Raw genomic sequence first — 18120 nt, forward strand, 5'->3', positions numbered from 1 at the left:
GTGAAGGAGATGCTCACTCAGCCAGATGCCCGCCTTGACCCAGATGCTCCGGAGGAAGCCAAACAACTGTGGGCTGAGAAGAGTCGACTGTTCCTTTACAAGGGGAAGTTGTGCCGCAGAATGGTTAACTCCCGGACGCATGAACTAATCTGGCAAGTAGTGGTGCCACGAAGAGACGCAGCCATGGTGATGGAGGCATACCACGACGGGGCTGGACACTTCGGATGGAAGAAGCTGGAGTTCCTGCTGCGCGGGCGGTTCCATTGGGTAGGCATGAGGGGAACCATCGAGAGGTGGTGCAGAGACTGTGGCCCGTGCAACCTAAGAAGGAAGGACCGTGCCAGCCAGAAGACCCCCCTTCGGTCCATTGTCACCAAGCAACCGTTGGATCTGGTAGCCTTGGATCATGTAAAACTGACCCCAAGCAGAAGTGGCTACGTCTACGCGTTAACCATTGTGGATCATTACTCCCGGTTCTTGGTTGTCGTCCCCGTTAAGGACTTAACAGCTCAAACAGCAGCTAGAGCCTTCCAGCAGCACTTCTGCCGTCCACACGGGTACCCGGACCAAGTGCTGACGGACCAGGGACCTGCCTTTGAAGCGGAGGTCTTCCAGGAATTCTGCAATCTGTATGGCTGCCGGAAGATAAGGACGACACCCTATCATCCGCAAACTAATGGACTTTGTGAGAAAATGAACCAGGTGGTAATGGATCTTCTGAAAACGTTGCCCCTGGAAGAACGCAGTCTGTGGCCTGAGAAGCTGCCCGACCTGGTGGACCTATATAACTACATCCCTGTAGGTTCCACCAACTGTACCCCGGCTTACCTAATGAGGGCAAGGCCTGGTAAGCTACCTGTTGACCTGGAGATGGGAGTCCTGACACCCGAGGACACTTCACCGGAAGCAGACTGGGACACAGAGAGGCAGCAGCAGTACCGGAAAGTACAGGAGAGCGTGGAGCGAAGTCTCTGTCTCGATAGGGAAAGACAAGAGAAAAATTACAACCAGTATGCTCCCGCTGTTCCCCTGGTACCCGGAGAGCAGGTCTTGAAGAGGAAGAGACGGCTCCACAAGTTGGACGACCAGTGGGAGAAGGACCCGTACACCGTACTGCCCTCAAGCCACGACAACCCAAAGGTTTGTACCATCAGTAAAGACGGAGGGGAAACCACAGCCATTGTATCCCGGGATCACCTGAAGAAGTGTCCCGAACAGCTACGGAACCCAGAAGGAGAGCAAGAAGACCCTCGACCCGTAGAGGAAAGGGAAGATATGGTTAGTACTGTGCTCGGAGACTTCCCTCGATCCTGGACTCAAGTCAATGGTGCAGTTGTGGTACCCGTCCTCACGTTCCTCCAACCAGCATCCCAAGTGCCTACGGAGCAACAGGTAGAGCTGGAAGAGCAGCCGGTCCAGGAGGCAGCAGACTCCACACAAGCAGAACAGGAGGATCAACCCTCTGCTCATAGTGAGCCTGCCGTACCCCTAGTGAGCCAAAGAGCCCGTAGACAGCTGCCCAGTTTACCCTTGACAGCTCCTACACCCTGTAGTTCAGGGCCAGACAGTCAACTCCGTAGGTCCACTAGGGCCACTAGAGGCCAGTTACCTGCACGTTGGAGGATTTGAAGTGTTTAAATTGTTTTATTTGTGGTCACCTGTCTGTTACTTGTAAATAATTATGTGTTTCTAGTTATTTTTAGGAGTCCTTGGTGGATTTACCGGGAATCCTTGTACAATTGGTTGGAGCGTAACCCAGGAATGGACTAAAAGACTGTTAAGGACTCGGGGCAGGACAGACCCCTACCTGGTTACGTCTCCCTGTTTTGGTGAAATGGACACCTTTGTTTTCTTCAAAGACTGCACCCGGTTGCGGACACGCCGTAACCATCTTTATGTGTTTTTCTTATTGTATTATTATTGTTTATACCTTGTTATGTTTTTCTAAAAATATGTTTAGTCCCGGAGTACTAAATTTCACTAGGGGGGAATGTGGCACCCCAGGGGTCTGGTTTCCACAGTAACAGCAATGTTATGTCTGAGAGCCGGTGGGAGGTCTCTTGGTCAGGGATCCTGTGCATGCCACACCTCCTGCCCAGTCCTGGGAGGGGAAGAACTTCCCCTATATAAACCTAGGGCTGAGGCAGGGTTAGAGAGTAGAGAAGAAGTAGAGACAGAGAAGAGAAGCAGATCTAGGAAAAGAACATCAGGAGCTCTGTGGGAGCAGTGCTATAAGGAGTCAGGGGCTGGCAGCTGCAGAGCTCGCCCTGACTGAGAAGCTATCACCGGACCCGGAGTCCGAGGCTGTGGGGACTAATCTTTACCCAGCAGCAGAAACCGCCCGGCAGGGGATTTCAGGTCCTCTGGCCAAGAAACCCGAAGGCACGGTCACACGCGTGGGACCAGCACCGCCGTCGTGGAGCGGACGCCACTAGAAGGCCCCGAGTCACCGGCCATACAGGTGAGCACCACACGGTACACTCAGGGACGTGGGCTACTTATACCCGCCTCTAGCAAGGTAGCCAGAAGAGTACAGTCAGTTTGGGATGCCTACAACTCCGCCTGGCCAGGGGAGATCCCATCTGCTCAAGGACTGACCAGGCCCCGATCGCTAGCCAGTACTCCGGGAGGGTCTATCTTTATCACCAGTAAAGACCCTGAATTACACCGCATCGTCTCTGAGTGATTCCTGCTACCCCATCCTCCACGTCGGCTGCCCTGAGGCCATAACCCTCCCGTTGGGGGTGATACTATCACGCTGCACAATCCTACCACCGGCCTCAGCGGTCTGCCCTGCAGCGGCAGCTCCTTCGCTGCATTCAACGGGTGGCGTAGTCGTCCAACATCTACCGCTAATACATCGCCGCTCAGTTTGACTCCCTGAGCACGGACCGGGTCACCGCCACGAGACTACAACCCTCAACAGATCCGGCTCCGGGTAAGCTCCCGTGCGCGCGATGCCGCGCGACGAAGGCCCAGGGGTGCGTCAGCAACACTGAGATCCATTGACAACATGGAAAGGAGTCTGCTGCTCACTGAGCAGCAGCTCACTGGGGTAGATGTGGGGGAGGGTGGTAGTCGGGAGCTGCAGGACAGTGAGGTCGCTAGTTGGGTGACAGTTAGAAGGGGTGGTAGAGGGAAGAGTGCCAGGGAGGCTAGTCCTGATCTGGCACACCCCAATAAGTTTGCAAAGTTGGCAGATGAGGGGAGTGATGGTACAGGGGTAGCACTACTGCAGAAAAGCATGTCCCCTGAAAGCCGGAGGAGTGTCAGCTCCAGTAAAGAGGGAAATAGGAGAGTAGGGCAGGCCAGGCAGGAGCTGGTAGTGGGGGACTCAATTATTAGAGGAACAGATAGGGCAATCTGTCACAAACACAGGGATTGTCGAACAGTGTGCTGCCTACCTGGCGCTCGAGTCCGGCACATCGCTGATCGGGTTGACAGATTACTGGGAGGGGCTGGTGCACATTGGCACAAATGACAAAGTTAGAGGTAGGTGGAAGGTCCTTACAGATGATTTCAGGGAATTAGGCTGCAAGCTGAAAGCAAGGACCTCCAAGGTGGTATTCTCTGAAATACTACCGGTACCACGTGCCACGCCAGAGAGGCAACGGGAGACTAGGGAGATAAATAAGTGGCTCAAGAACTGGTGTAGGAAGGAGGGATTTGGGTTCCTGGAGAACTGGGCCGACTTCTCAGTTGGCTACAGACTCTACGCTAGGGACCGGCTGCACCTTAATGGGGAGGGTGCAGCTGTGCTGGGGGAGAAAATGGCTAGAAGGTTGGAGGAGTGTTTAAACTAGGGATTGGGGGGGAGGGTATTCATTTTATAGGTGGGGAAGATAGTGCAGATAGTGACCTGGGCACAAATAAAGAAATTGGGGGTGGGGTTAGAGCAGTCAATAAAGTAAGAAGGAATAGAGGTACAGAGAGATACATAAAATGCATGTACACTAATGCCAGAAGCCTCACCAACAAAATGGAGGAATTAGAATTAATTTTGTTGGAAAATAATTATGACATGGTAGGGATATCTGAGACGTGGCTGGGCGAGAGCCATGACTGGGCAGTTAATTTACAGGGCTATAGTCTATTCAGAAATGACCGTACAAACAAGCGAGGGGGGGGGTGTGTTTATATGTAAAATCATCCTTAAAACCTATCTTGCGGGAGGATATATGTGAATTTAATGAAAATGTAGAGTCCCTGTGGGTGGAGATAAGGGGAGGGGGAAAAAATAATAAATTACTGATAGGAGTTTGTTATAAGTCTCCAAAAATAATGGAAGAAGCGGAGAATATCCTCGTAAAGCAAATAGATGAAGCAGCGACTCAAGGAGAAGTCATTATTATGGGAGACTTCAACTACCCTGAAATACATTGGGGGACAGAAACATGTAGTTCAAGCAAAGGAAATAGGTTTTTGACTACTATGAGAGACAATTACCTTTCACAACTGGTTCAGGACCCAACAAGAAGGGGGGCACTGCTAGACCTAATATTAACCAATAGGCCAGACCGCATATCAAATATACGAGTTGGGGGTCACTTGGGTAATAGTGATTACAAAATAATACGTTTTCATGTAACCTTTAATAAGATGTGTAGTAGAGGGGTTACAAGGACACTAAACTTCAGGAAGGCAAATTTCCAACGGTTAACCCCTTAATAACATCTGACGTACTAATACGCGTCTGTGCCCTGGGACTTAAGAGCCAGACCCGTATTAGTACGTCATCGCGATCGCGCCCGCACACAGGCTGTGCGGGCGCGATCGCCGCCGGGTGTCAGCTGATTGTCACAGCTGACACCCGGTACTATGTGCAGGGAGCGGTCACGCACCGCTCACAGCACATTAACCCCCGCGATGCTGCGATCGAAGTCGATCGCGGCATTGCGGGGGCAAGGGGAGGTGATCGGCGATACTCACCTCCTCTTCCGGCTTCCAGCGCAGTCTGCAAAGGCTTCCCGGGTGTTGCCATGACGACCCGATGTCGTCATGACAACATCCGGGTCACCAGAGAGCAGGAAGATTGCTTGGACATGCGCAGTGCATCTCCAAGCAATCTTCACACTGTGCACTTCTGACAGCCTTCATGGCATAGGGATGGTGCTCCATTCCTGTGCCATGCAGGCGATCAGAAAAAGAAAAGTGAAAGTCCCAGAGTGGGAAAAAGTAATAAAGTGTATAAACTGTGTGAAAGTGGGAAAAAAAAAAAAAAAAATGTGCAAAAATATTATAAAAAAATAAAAAAAATAATACACCAAAAATAAAAATATAATGTACCCATCAATAAATATTATTATAAAAAAAATAAAAAAAAAACAATAAAAGTACACATATTTGGTATCGCCGCGTCCGGAACAACCTGACCTATAAAACTGTCCCACTAGTTAACCCCTTCAGTGAACACGGTAAAAAAAAAAAAAAAAAAACCAAGCAAAAAACAATGCTTTATCACCATACCGCCAAACAAAAAGTGGAATAACACGCGATCAAAAAGACGTATATAAATAAAAATGATACCGCTGAAAACGTCATCTCGTCCCGCAAAAAACAAGCCGCCATATAGCTCCATCAGCCGAAAAATAAAAAAGTTATAGCTCTCAGAATAAAGCGATACTAAAAAATATTTTTTTCTATAAAATAGCTTTTATTGTGTATAAGCGCCAAAACATAGAAAAATGATACACATGTGGTACCGCTGTAAACGTACTGACCCGAAGAGTAAAGCTGCCTCATCAATTTTACCACACGCGGAACAGAATAAAAAAAAAAAAAAAAAACAATTCCTGAATTGTTGGTTTTTGTTTATTCTGCCTCCCAAAAATCGGAATAGAAAGCGATCAAAAAATGTCACGTGCCTGAAAATGGCACCAATAACAACGTCAACTCATCCCGCAAAAAACGAGCCGTCACATGACTGTCTGCCAAAATCTGGAAAAATTATAGCTCTCAAAATATGGCGATGCAAAAACTAGATTTTACAAAAAATGCGTCTTTTAGTGTGTGACAGCTGTCAGTCATAAAAACCCCATATGATTCTGGCATTGCTGTAATCACACCGACCCGAAGAATAAAGTCGTCTAATCACTTATACCGCACAAGGAACGGCGTCAAAAATAAACTCTTGAGTTAGGATTGGGCTAGGGTTAGGGCTGGGTTTGGGGCTAGGGTTGTGCTGGGGCTAGGGTTGTGCTGGGGCTAGGGTTGTGCTGGGGCTAGGGTTGTGCTGGGGCTAGGGTTGTGCTAGGGTTAGGGCTGGGGTTGGGATTTTTTTCAAAAGTAAGAAAAAAAGATGACGATATGGCGACTAGTGTTGAGAGCAAGTGCTCGCTACTTGAGTTTGCATCGGGTGCTCTGGTATGCATTTAGTATCGTGGGTATTTGAGTGACATGCTCGAGTCTCTGCCCCATATGCTTCGCGGCCAAAAAACTTTACGGGGATTGCCTGCCATGCACGAGCGATCCCCGCATGTTTTTTTTTGGGTGTCTAATAACCGTGAAACATGCGGAGCAGGGACTCGAGCATGTCACTCGAGCACACGCTGTACATGGTGCATACCTGAGTACCCGATGCAAACTCAAGTAGCGAGCACTTGCGCTCAAGAATAATGAAAACTTATTCAATATGATGACCTAATGTAAACAAATAATGTGCCGAACCTCTGGGTTCAAAATGTTCACTATACACCTTAATAAAATCTTTGAGGGGTATAGTTTCCAAAATGGGGACACTTGTGGGGGAGCTCCACTGTTTAGGCACATCACGGGCTCTCCAAACGCGACATGGTGTCCGCTAACAAATTGAATGGAAAATCGGCTCAAATTGTTAGCGGACGCCATGTTGCGTTTGGAGAGCCCCTGTGTGTCCAAACATTGGAGCTCCCCCACAAGTGACCCCATTTTGGAAACTAGACCCCCCAAGGCACCTATCTAGATGCATAGTGAGCACTTAGAACCCCCAGGTGCTTCACAAATTGATTCGTAAAAATGAAAAAGTGAAAATAAAACACTTTTTCATTTTTATGAATCAATTTGTGAAGCACCTGGGGTTCCAAGTGCTCACTATGAATCTAGATAGGTGCCTTGGGGGGTCTAGTTTCCAAAATGGGGTCACTTGTGGGGGAGCTCCAATGTTTGGGCACACAGGGACTCTCTAAATGCAACATGGTATCCGCTAACAAATTGAATGGAAAATCGGCTCAAATTGTTAGCGGACACCACATTGCGTTTGGAGAGCCCCTCTGTGCCCAAACTTTGGAGCTCCCCCACAAGTGACCCCATTTTGGAAACTAGACCCCCCAAGGCACCTTTCTAGATGCATAGTGAGCACTTGGAACCCCCAGGTGCTTCACAAATTGATTCGTAAAAATGAAAAAGTGAAAAAAAAAACACTTTTTCATTTTTATGAATCAATTTGTGAAGCACCTGGGGTTCCAAGTGCTCACTATGAATCTAGATAGGTGCCTTGGGGGGTCTAGTTTCCAAAATGGGGTCACTTGTGGGGGAGCTCCAATGTTTGGGCACACAGGGACTCTCCAAATGCAACATGATATCCGCTAACAAATTGTCGGCTCAAATTGTTAGCGGATATCATGTTGCATTTGGAGAGTCCCTGTGTGCCCAAACATTGGAGCTCCTCCACAAGTGACCCCATTTTGGAAACTAGACCCCCCAAGGCACCTATCTAGATGCATAGTGAGCACTTGGAACCCCTAGGTGCTTCACAAATTGATTCGTAAAAATGAAAAAGTGTTTTTTTTTTCACTTTTTCATTATTACGAATCAATTTGTGAAGCACCTGGGGGTTCCAAGTGCTCACTATGCATCTAGAAAGGTGCCTTGGGGGGTCTAGTTTCCAAAATGGGGTCACTTGTGGGGGAGCTCCAAAGTTTGGGCACAGAGAAGCTCTCCAAACGCAATGTGGTGTCCGCTAACAATTTGAGCCGATTTTCCATTCAATTTGTTAGCGGATACCATGTTGCATTTAGAGAGTCCCTGTGTGCCCAAACATTGGAGCTCTCCCACAAGTGACCCCATTTTGGAAACTAGACCCCCCAAGGCACCTATCTAGATGCATAGTGAGCAGTTGGAACCCCCAGGTGCTTCACAAATTGATTCATAAAAATGAAAAAGTGTTTTTTTTTTCACTTTTTCATTGTTACGAATCAATTTGTGAAGCACCTGGGGGTTCCAAGTGCTCACTATGCATCTAGATAGGTGCCTTGGGGGGTCTAGTTTCCAAAATGGGGTCACTTGTGGGGGAGCTCCAATGTTTGGGCACACAGCGGCTCTCCAAACGCAACATGGTGTCGCTAACAATTTGAGCCAATTTTGCGTTAAATTTGTTAGCGGACACCATGTTGCATTTAGAGAGCCGCTGTGTGCCCAAATATTGGAGCTCCCCCACAAGTGACCCCATTTTGGAAACTAGACCACCCAAGGCACCTATCTAGATGCATAGTGAGCACTTGGAACCCTCAGGTGCTTCACAAATTGATTCATACAAATGAAAAAGTGTTTTTTTTTTCACTTTTACATTGTTACGAATCAATTTGTGAAGCACCTGGGGGTTCCAAGTGCTCACTATGCATCTACATAGGTGCCTTGGGGGGTCTAGTTTCCAAAATGGGGTCACTTGTGGGGGAGCTCCAATGTTTGGGCACACAGGGACTCTCTAAATGCAACATGGTGTCCTCTAACAAATTTAACGGAAAATCGGCTCAAATTGTTAGCGACACCATGTTGCGTTTGGAGAGCCGCTGTGTGCCCAAACATTGGAGCTCCCCCACAAGTGACCCCATTTTGGAAACTAGACCCCCCAAGGCACCTATCTAGATGCATTGTGAGCACTTGGAACACTCAGGTGCTTCACAAATTGATTCATAAAAATGAAAAAGTGTTTTTTTTTTTCACTTTTTCATTGTTACGAATCAATTTGTGAAGCACCTGGGGGTTCCAAGTGCTCACTATGCATCTAGAAAGGTGCCTTGGGGGGTCTAGTTTCCAAAATGGGGTCACTTGTGGGGGAGCTCCAAAGTTTGGGCACACATGGGCTCTCCAAACACAACATGGCGTCCGCTAATTATTCAAGCAAATTTTACAATCAAAAAGTCAAATAGCGCTCCTTCCCTTCCGAGCCCTGCCGTGCGCCCAAACAGTATTTTTTCCCCAAATATTGGGTATCTGCGTGCCCAGGGGAAATTGCACAACAAATTTTGGGGTCCATTTTTTCTTGTTACCCCTGTGAAAATAAAAAAAATTGGGTCTAAATTAACATTTTTGTGAAAAAAGTTAAATGTTCATTTTTTTCTTCCACATTCAAAAAATTCCTGTGAAGCACCTGAAGGGTTAATAAAGTTCTTGAATGTGGTTTTGAGCACCTTGAGGGGTGCAGTTTTTAGAATGGTGTCACTTTTGGGTATTTTCTGTCATAAAGACCTCTCAAAGTGCCTTCAAATGTGATGTGGTCCCTAAAAAAATGGTTTTGTAAATTTTGTTGGAAAAATGAGAAATCGCTGGTCAACTTTTAACCCTTATAGCTCCCTAACAAAAAAAAATTTTGGTTCCAAAATTGTGCTGATGTAAAGTAGACATGTGGGAAATGTTATTTATTAACTCTTTTGTGTGACATATCGCTCTGATTTCAGGGCTTAAAAATTCAAATTTTGAAAATTGCAAAATTTTCAAAATTTTCGCCAAATTTCCGTTTTTTTCACAAATAAACGCAAGTGATATCGAAGAAATTTTTCCACAATCATGAAGTACAATATGTCACGAAAAAACAGTCTCAGAATCAGGGGGATCCGTTGAAGCGTTCGAGAGTAATTACCTCATAAAGTGACAGTGGTCAGAATTGTAAAAATTGGCCCGGTCATTAACGTGCAAACCACCCGCGGGGCTTAAGGGGTTAAGAGATGATCTTAGTGCAATAAACTGGGACGATATCCTGAGACATAAAACTACACAAAGCAAATGGGAGACATTTATTAACATCCTGAATAGGACCTGTGTACAATATATACCCTATGGGAATAAACATGCTAGGAATAGGAGGAAACCACTATGGCTAAATAGAGCTGTAAGGGGCGCAATAAGTGACAAAAAGAAAGCATTTAGAGAACTAAAGCAAGTAGGTAGTGATGAGGCATTAAATAAATATAGAAAATTAAATAAATTATGTAAAAACCAAATCAAGGCAGCAAAGATTGAGGCAGAGAGAATCATTGTCAGAGAAAGTAAAAATAACCCCAAAATATTCTTTAACTACATAAATAGTAAAAAACTAAAAAATGATAGTCTTGGCCCCCTTAAAAATAGTCTGGGTGAAATGGTGGATGAGGATGAGGAAAAAGCCAATATGCTAAATGATTTTTTTTCAACCGTATTTACACAAGAAAATCGCAAGACAGAAAACATGATTAGTGATAAAAAAAATTCTCCAGTAAATGTCACTTGCTTAACCCAGCAGGAAGTACGGCGGCGTCTAAAAATCACTAAAGCTGACAAATCCCCAGGCCTGGATAAGATACACCCGCGAGTACTGCAGGAATTAAGTAACGTCATAGATAGACCATTATTTTTAATCTTTAAAGATTCCATAATAATAGGGTCTGTACCACAGGACTGGCGTATAGCAAATATGGTGCCAATATTCAAAAAGGGGACAAAAACTGAACTTGGAAATTATAGGCCGGTAAGCTTAACCTCTACTGTGGGTAAAATCCTGGAGGGTTTCCTAAGAGATGCTATACTAGAGTATCTGAAGAAGAATAACCTCATGACCCAATATCAACATGGGTTTACGAGGGACCGTTCCTGTCAAACTAATCTGATCAGTTTTTATGAGGAGGCAAGTTCTGGACTGGACCAAGGAAATGCAGTGGATGTTGTGTATATGGACTTTTCAAAAGCTTTTGATACGGTTCCACACAAAAGGTTGATACATAAAATGAGAACAATGGGGATAGGGGAAAATATATGTATGTGGGTTAAGAATTGTCTCAGTGATAGGAAACAAAGGGTGGTTATTAATGGAAAACACTCAGACTGGGTCTCAGTTAACAGTGGGGTACCACAGGGGTCAGTATTGGGCCCCCTTCTTTTTAACATATTTATTAATGACCTTGTAGGGGGCATACAGAGTAATATTTCAATATTTGCAGGTGACACTAAACTCTGCAGGGTAATCAATACAGAGGAGGACAATTTTATATTACAGGAGGATCTATGTAAACTAGAAGCTTAGGCTGATAAATGGCAAATGAGCTTTAATGGGGATAAATGTAAGGTAATGCACATGGGCAGAGGAAATAAAATGTATAATTATATGCTTAATTGTAAAACACTGGGCAAAACTGTAACTGAAAAAGACCTGGGTGTATTGGTGGACGACAAGCTCACGTTTAGTGGCCAGTGTCAGGCTGCTGCTGCAAAGGCAAATAAAATAATGGGATGCATTAAAAGAGGCATAGATGCTCATGAGGAGAACATAATTTTACCTCTATACAAGTCATTAGTGCGACCACACTTAGAATACTGTGTACAGTTCTGGTCTCCGGTGTATAAGAAAGACATAGCTGAACTAGAGCGGGTGCAGAGAAGAGCGACCAAGGTTATTAGAGGACTGGGGGGTCTGCAATACCAAGACAGGTTATTACACTTGGGGTTATTTACTGTGGAAAAAAGAAGGCTTAGGGGTGATCTTATTACTATTTACAAGTATATGAGGGGACAGTACAAAGACCTTTCTACTGATCTTTTTACTCTGAGGCCTGAGACGGGGACAAGGGGGCATCTTCTTCGCCTGGAGGAAAGAAGGTTTAAACATAATCACAGACGGGGATTCTTTACTGTAAGAGCAGTGAGACTATGGAACTCTCTGTCGCATGATGTTGTAATGAGTGATTCACTGTTAAAATTTAAGAAGGGCATGGATGCTTTTCTTGAAAAGTATAATATTACAGGTTATAAATACTAGATTCCTTGATAGGGCGTTGATCCAGGGAACTAGTCTGATTGTCGTATGGAGTCAGGAAGGAATTTTTTTCCCCAATGTGGAGCTTAGTGTTTGCCACATGGGTTTTTTTGCCTTCCTCTGGATCAACAAGTTAGGCTATGGGTTGAACTAGATGGACTTAGTCTTCCTTCAACCTTAAAAAACTATGTTACTATAAAAGACACCTGTCCAAACACTCAATCAATCACACTCCAGCCTCTCCACCTTGGCCAAGGCCAAACAGCTGTCTAAGGACACCAGGGACAAAATTGTAGACCTGCACAAGGCTGGGATGGACTACTGGACAATAGGCAAGCAGCTTGTTGAGAAGGCAACAACTGTTGGCACAATTATTAGAAAATGGAAGAAACACAAGATGATTGTCAATCTTCCTCGGTCTGGGGCTCTATGCAAGATCTTGCCTCGTTGGGTAAGGATGATGCTGAGAAAGGTCAGGAATCAGCCCAGAACTACAAGGGAGGACGTGGTCAGTGATCTGAAGAGAGCTGGAAGCACAGTCTCAAATATTACCGTTAGTAACACACTACGCCGTCATGAATTAAAACCCTGCAGGGCATGCAAGGTCTCCCTGTTCACACCAACACATGTCCAGGCCAGTTTGAAGTTCGCCAATGACCATCTGGATGATCCAGAAGAAGCATGGGAGAAGGTCATGTGGTCAGATGAGAGCAAAATAGAACTTTTCGGTATCAACTCCACTCACCATGTTGGGAGGAAGAAAAAGGATGAGTACAACCCCAAGAACACCACACCAACATTGAGGCATGGTGGGAGAAACATCATATTTTGTGGATGCTTTTGTGGCCTTAAAAATAACAGTGTTGTTATAATGTTCCTGAATAAAAAATATCTGCCCATGCTGTGCCCCTGAATTATAATTGCTCTTCACTGTGCTCCCACCATAAAATATCACTTCCACACTGTCCCTCTTATGGTACATAGCCTCCCCACTGTCCTCTCCTATACAATATTACCTCCAAGCGTCCACAAATATGAACAATAACACACCAGTACCCCTTATGATCTATAACCACCACAACATCAGCCCTTATGAATTACAACCTTCAAGCCCACTGCCCTTACGAGCTATAACACAATCACCCCTTTTGAGCTACAATCTCCACTCCACCCCCATTACGAACTACAACTACCACACTTTGCCTACTGCATGCTGTCCCATCTCCACTATTTCCCCTCACGTTGTCTCTATCTCCACAGTGCCATAGCCCCCCATATGCAGCATGATGCACCACAGCCCACCATACACAGTATAATGGCCTATACCCTGCTATACACAGTATGAGACCCCACTATTCCTTACACGCAGTAAGATGGCCCATATCCTTTATTCATAGTATGATTGCTCATAGCCCCCTATATACAGTATGATGATCCATACCACCCCATTCATGGTAATAATGCTTACATTGCCATCCTATACACAGTATGATGTCCTATAGTCCACTATACACAATATGATTCCCCACTGTACATTACCCCTTACAATGTCCTCACAGTACATCCCCTCACACAAAGTATGATGGTAATTACAGCTACCTATAGACAGTGTGATGACCCCACATGCACTTATATCTACTATGATGACCCATAGCCACCTATACCTATGAAGCCCGTACATACAGGATTATATCTCATAGCCCCTATACACAGCATGATGGCACCACAGCTTCCCTACATACAGTATGAGGCCCCCACAGCTCATACACACATAACCCCTGTAACAAAGTCACTGGCAGAATACTGGAGGGGAGATATGTTTCACTTAGGCTGTTAGCTTCAGTGATGTGAAATGTGGAAGTCTTCTCATGCATAGTAGGTGCAGAGAGGGCTAATCAGCCAGATTTAAAAGTGCATGTTTTATAGGTGAATGGCCATAGTGCGAGCGGGAGGCCATCCACCATATCTCCAACCCATTGTGTGGTCTGGGCTTTAAATAGCCGGCCTTGTGACTCAATTTTGGGTCGGTATCTGGAGAGACTTGCTCCAGAGACGAGCTTGCATGTGTTGTACTGAACCGTGTGTTTTTGCGAAACCCCGAGTGGTCGGATCCTGGCAGCTAGAAGGACGATGCTGGACATTTTCTTTTGTTTTGCTATTATGACAGAAGGGCCGTGTTTATTTTTGTGAACTCTATATTGTTTTATGACATTTAATAAACCAGCAAATACCAGCAATAAACCAACAAAGAAATTGAAAGAGACAGTGTTTCGTGTCTACCTCCGTGTTCAGACGAGTGAGCAGATCTACCACACCCCTCATACACAGTATCATGTCGACATAGCCCCATATATATAATATAATGGCCTCACAGCTCCTTACATGCAGTATGATGCTTCATAGCTGCTATATACAGTATAAGGACACCACAACCCCCCCTCCCAACTCCTAGGATATTGATTATAATAAGCAATCTCGCTCAGTCCTGGTCCCTGTCCACCCCAGTCTTCATTTGCTTGTCCTGCTTATCTCAGAGTAGGCCAGCACAGGCAGGGATGTCATCGCGCTGCCCAACGTCCTAAGGATACTGATACTGTTAAAAGTTTTGCAGGCTGATGCTGCCCATTTACGGCCCAGCCCATCTGGCATTTGCTCAGGCCTTGTCAAGACTACAGCGCACATCACCGTGTCAGCCATTCACTGAGTTTAGCAGCAGTGCCGATGAAGACGGCACTAGCCATTGAGCTTAGTGATTGGCTGCAACAGTGATGTGTATTGTAGTATTGATTTAACCGCTGCAGCCAATACACGGACACCGAAGCAGCTAAGGAGAACTGTACTTTTAATTCCATTTTAACAAAACACTTCCATTAATTTTACATTATTACAGGTTGGTCTTAGATTTTTGGCAGTGTTTTAAGTTGAATTAACATATGTCATATTGTGCTGATAATATGACACAAATATGACATCATTAACAATAATCACTCCAAATATTGTACAAGCAGGAAGGATGTTTGTTACAGTGTGTCACTCTGAGCACAGAGATACGCTGCACTGTCTTCAGGTTTGACATGCCGTATAATGAGGTCACTGAACTTTCTTCCTTCACCAAAGGTCAATATTAATTCATGGTTTGGTGATTCAGTCTGTGAGTAGCCACCTATTAAGTGTACTGGTCCCTGACCAGAAAATATTCTGTACCAGTGGATGTAGCCAGAAGTAGGTAGGGAAGGATGGTCACATCTGAGTTTAAGTTCTTCTCCGACCAAGGTCTCCACATTGGGTACCTGAATTATATTGGAGGTGCAAGGAGAACCTAAAAATGAATAAAATATTATTTAGGGTTTGCAGAGCTGTGTTGAAAGTACAGCAAAAAGGAAAACATCATTAATGTTAAGATTGTAAGAATTAATTTATCTTCACACATATGTCTACTCACTTAAAAGGAAAATGAAAATGGCACGGAAATGAAGCATCTTCAATACACTGATCGCTGTTTTACTGAGCAGACAAGGCTCAAATCCATGCAAGCATGTGCGAGCAGATCTTAGACACACACTACCTCTTTAACCTCACATTTCCTTAGTATCCTTTTCTTTTTACTTTTGAGACTATAGCTACACCCCTATTTAAAAAGAAATCTAACTAAAGTGTAATTTAGAATTGAAGTCATGGTGCCACCTAGTGAAGTAGAATTGAAATCACACATGAGAAATTATATTAAATATAAAGGAAACCAAGAGAGAAATCTATATAATATTTACCTATAGAGTTTAGAATGATCTCGGTACTCCACAACTATAGTAATATATTAAGAAACATTATCAGTAAAACTGATGTACTCACTAATTGGGATAAATATGAATATTTGTTTTACAGTATGGGTCGTTAAGATGATTTTGTTTATTTTTTTGTTTTACATTTTGTAAGGTAGCGCTATTCATCACGCTGGGGGCACTCGCTTCACCGGGTCAATTAAAGCACACATGCAACGTTTTCCGGTAATATATTGTCCAGCAGTTTATTACACATCATAAACCGCACATAACATAGTCCATCTCAGTGGCTCGCAGGAATGTTACACATGTATCCTAGAGCCTTTTCAGTGGCAGCTATGCCCGCTTGGCTTCAAATACAGACTTCAGCAAGGTACAGCAACAATATTCACTTATAGAGCCGATTTACCTTTGCCGGGTCTCAGCTGCTTCTGTCAGCTCGGTTCTGCCACAGCTGTGGCTTTAAGGCTTCCCAGATGTGGCCTCCAGGCCACGTACCTTCCAAGGCTACTGGTATCTCAAACACAGGGATCCAGCTTCAGCCTTACAGGCTAACAGGAACCAGGCCTCACCAGGCCTCTCCCTCTCTGACTCTGTTTCAAAACCACCAGGATTTATATATCCTTCTATGCACACTGGACCTGTGATGATGTCACAGTCATGTGATCAGTCAACTGAGGGTCAGCCAGAACACACCCCCTGGACATTTTAGCAATGCAGCCAGCCGCTGCATTACAATTTAAAAACATTTTTTGCAATATTTATTAGTCCCACAAGTGGACTTGAAATGCGTCCTTTAATTGCATTAGAGCGCTGGAAATCCAGCTATTTAAAACTCTGTTTTCTCCGTCAAACGGATCACATATACATTGTCAGAAAATACTGCCATTTCTGGCCTCCATTAAAAATTTCCTTTAGTGTGTCAGTGAAGCAATTCACACCAGTTTGCTGTTCAAACTACTTACCTACAGGCCAAGTATTTAAAACTCTGTTTTCTCCGTCACACGGATCACATATACGTTGTCAGAAAATACTGCAATTTCTGTCCTCCATTAAAAATTTATTTCAGTGTGTCAGAGAAGCAATTCACACCAGTTTGCTGGTCAAACTATTTACCTACAGGCCACGTATTTAAAACTCTGTTTTCTCCATCACACGGATCACATATAAGTTCGCTCCAAACTCAGTCATTTGTAGTGAGCGTGGAAGATACTGTCCTCCATTTAAAATGGGCAAGGCACGTGGCAAGGGACGGGGAATTGGACGTGATGGTAATGGTGCATGCAGAGGCCGAGGACAAAGCCGTGGGCAAACCGAAATTGTGCCACAACAAACACCCACATCTTCTCACCTGACCTTCCTGTCTCAATTTCTAGGGGACCACAGCACACCACTATTGAACCCAGAGCAGTGTCAAAAGGTTGTTGGTTGGATAGCGGATAATGCTTCCAGTCACGTAGCCACCACCGTGTCTTCCACATGATCAAGTCTCAGTAGCTGTGAGTCTGGACCGCATATTACTCACCCTGATCCTCCTTCCTCCCACCAGGCCGAGTACCCAGAAACAACTGATCCCACACTTGGACACTCTGAAGAGCTGTTCACTTTTCCATTTATAGATTCTGGCCTCTCGCCCAGTCCACTTGAAGTGGGGCAAGAGGAGATCGCGTGTAGAGATACCCAAATATTTGAACAGCCACGGTCACATGAAGGCAGCGGTGGGAAAGTGTCACAAGAGGTGGACGATGATGAGACTCAATTGCCAGAAAGTCAGGAGGAGGACCAGGGTGTGGAAGTGGAAGACGAGGTGGTGGATGATATAGTAACTGACCCAACCTGGCAGGAGGACAAGCAGAGCGAGGACAGCAGCATACAGCGGGAGGGAGGCAGAGCACCCCAACAGGCAGGAAGAAGCAGTGTGGTGGCCGCAGACAGAAAGCAGGCAACCGTTCCCCGTAACACCAACACGAAGGAAGTTGCCAGTACAACTGGTAACCCCAAAAAGGCCATTTGCACCACCTGCCAGGCCAGTGACGCGCCCCCTGGGCCATGTTCAGGGGATACCCGGAGCCGGATCTGACAGGGGTAGTAGTCCTCGTGGCGGTGACCCGGTCCGTGCCCAGGGTGTCAAACTAAGTGTGTGGCAGTCTTTGTAGATGTTGTTAAGTGTCGACTACGCCACCCGTTGATTTGCGGTCACAAGGCCGCCGCTGCAGAACAGTCCGCTGAGGCCGGTAGTATGGGTGCAGCGATGGTGGTATAACCCCCAATGGGAGGGGTATGGCCTCAGGGCAGCTGGTGTGGATGATGGAGGTAGTGGTAATGCAGAAAGGAGAGTCAGAGGCGTGAGATGCAGTTTCA

This window comes from Phyllobates terribilis, unplaced genomic scaffold (assembly GCF_046119375.1).
Source record: "Phyllobates terribilis strain yellow unplaced genomic scaffold, ASM4611937v1 Scaffold_1__5_contigs__length_1240528914, whole genome shotgun sequence".
Lineage (NCBI taxonomy): Eukaryota > Metazoa > Chordata > Amphibia > Anura > Dendrobatidae > Phyllobates > Phyllobates terribilis.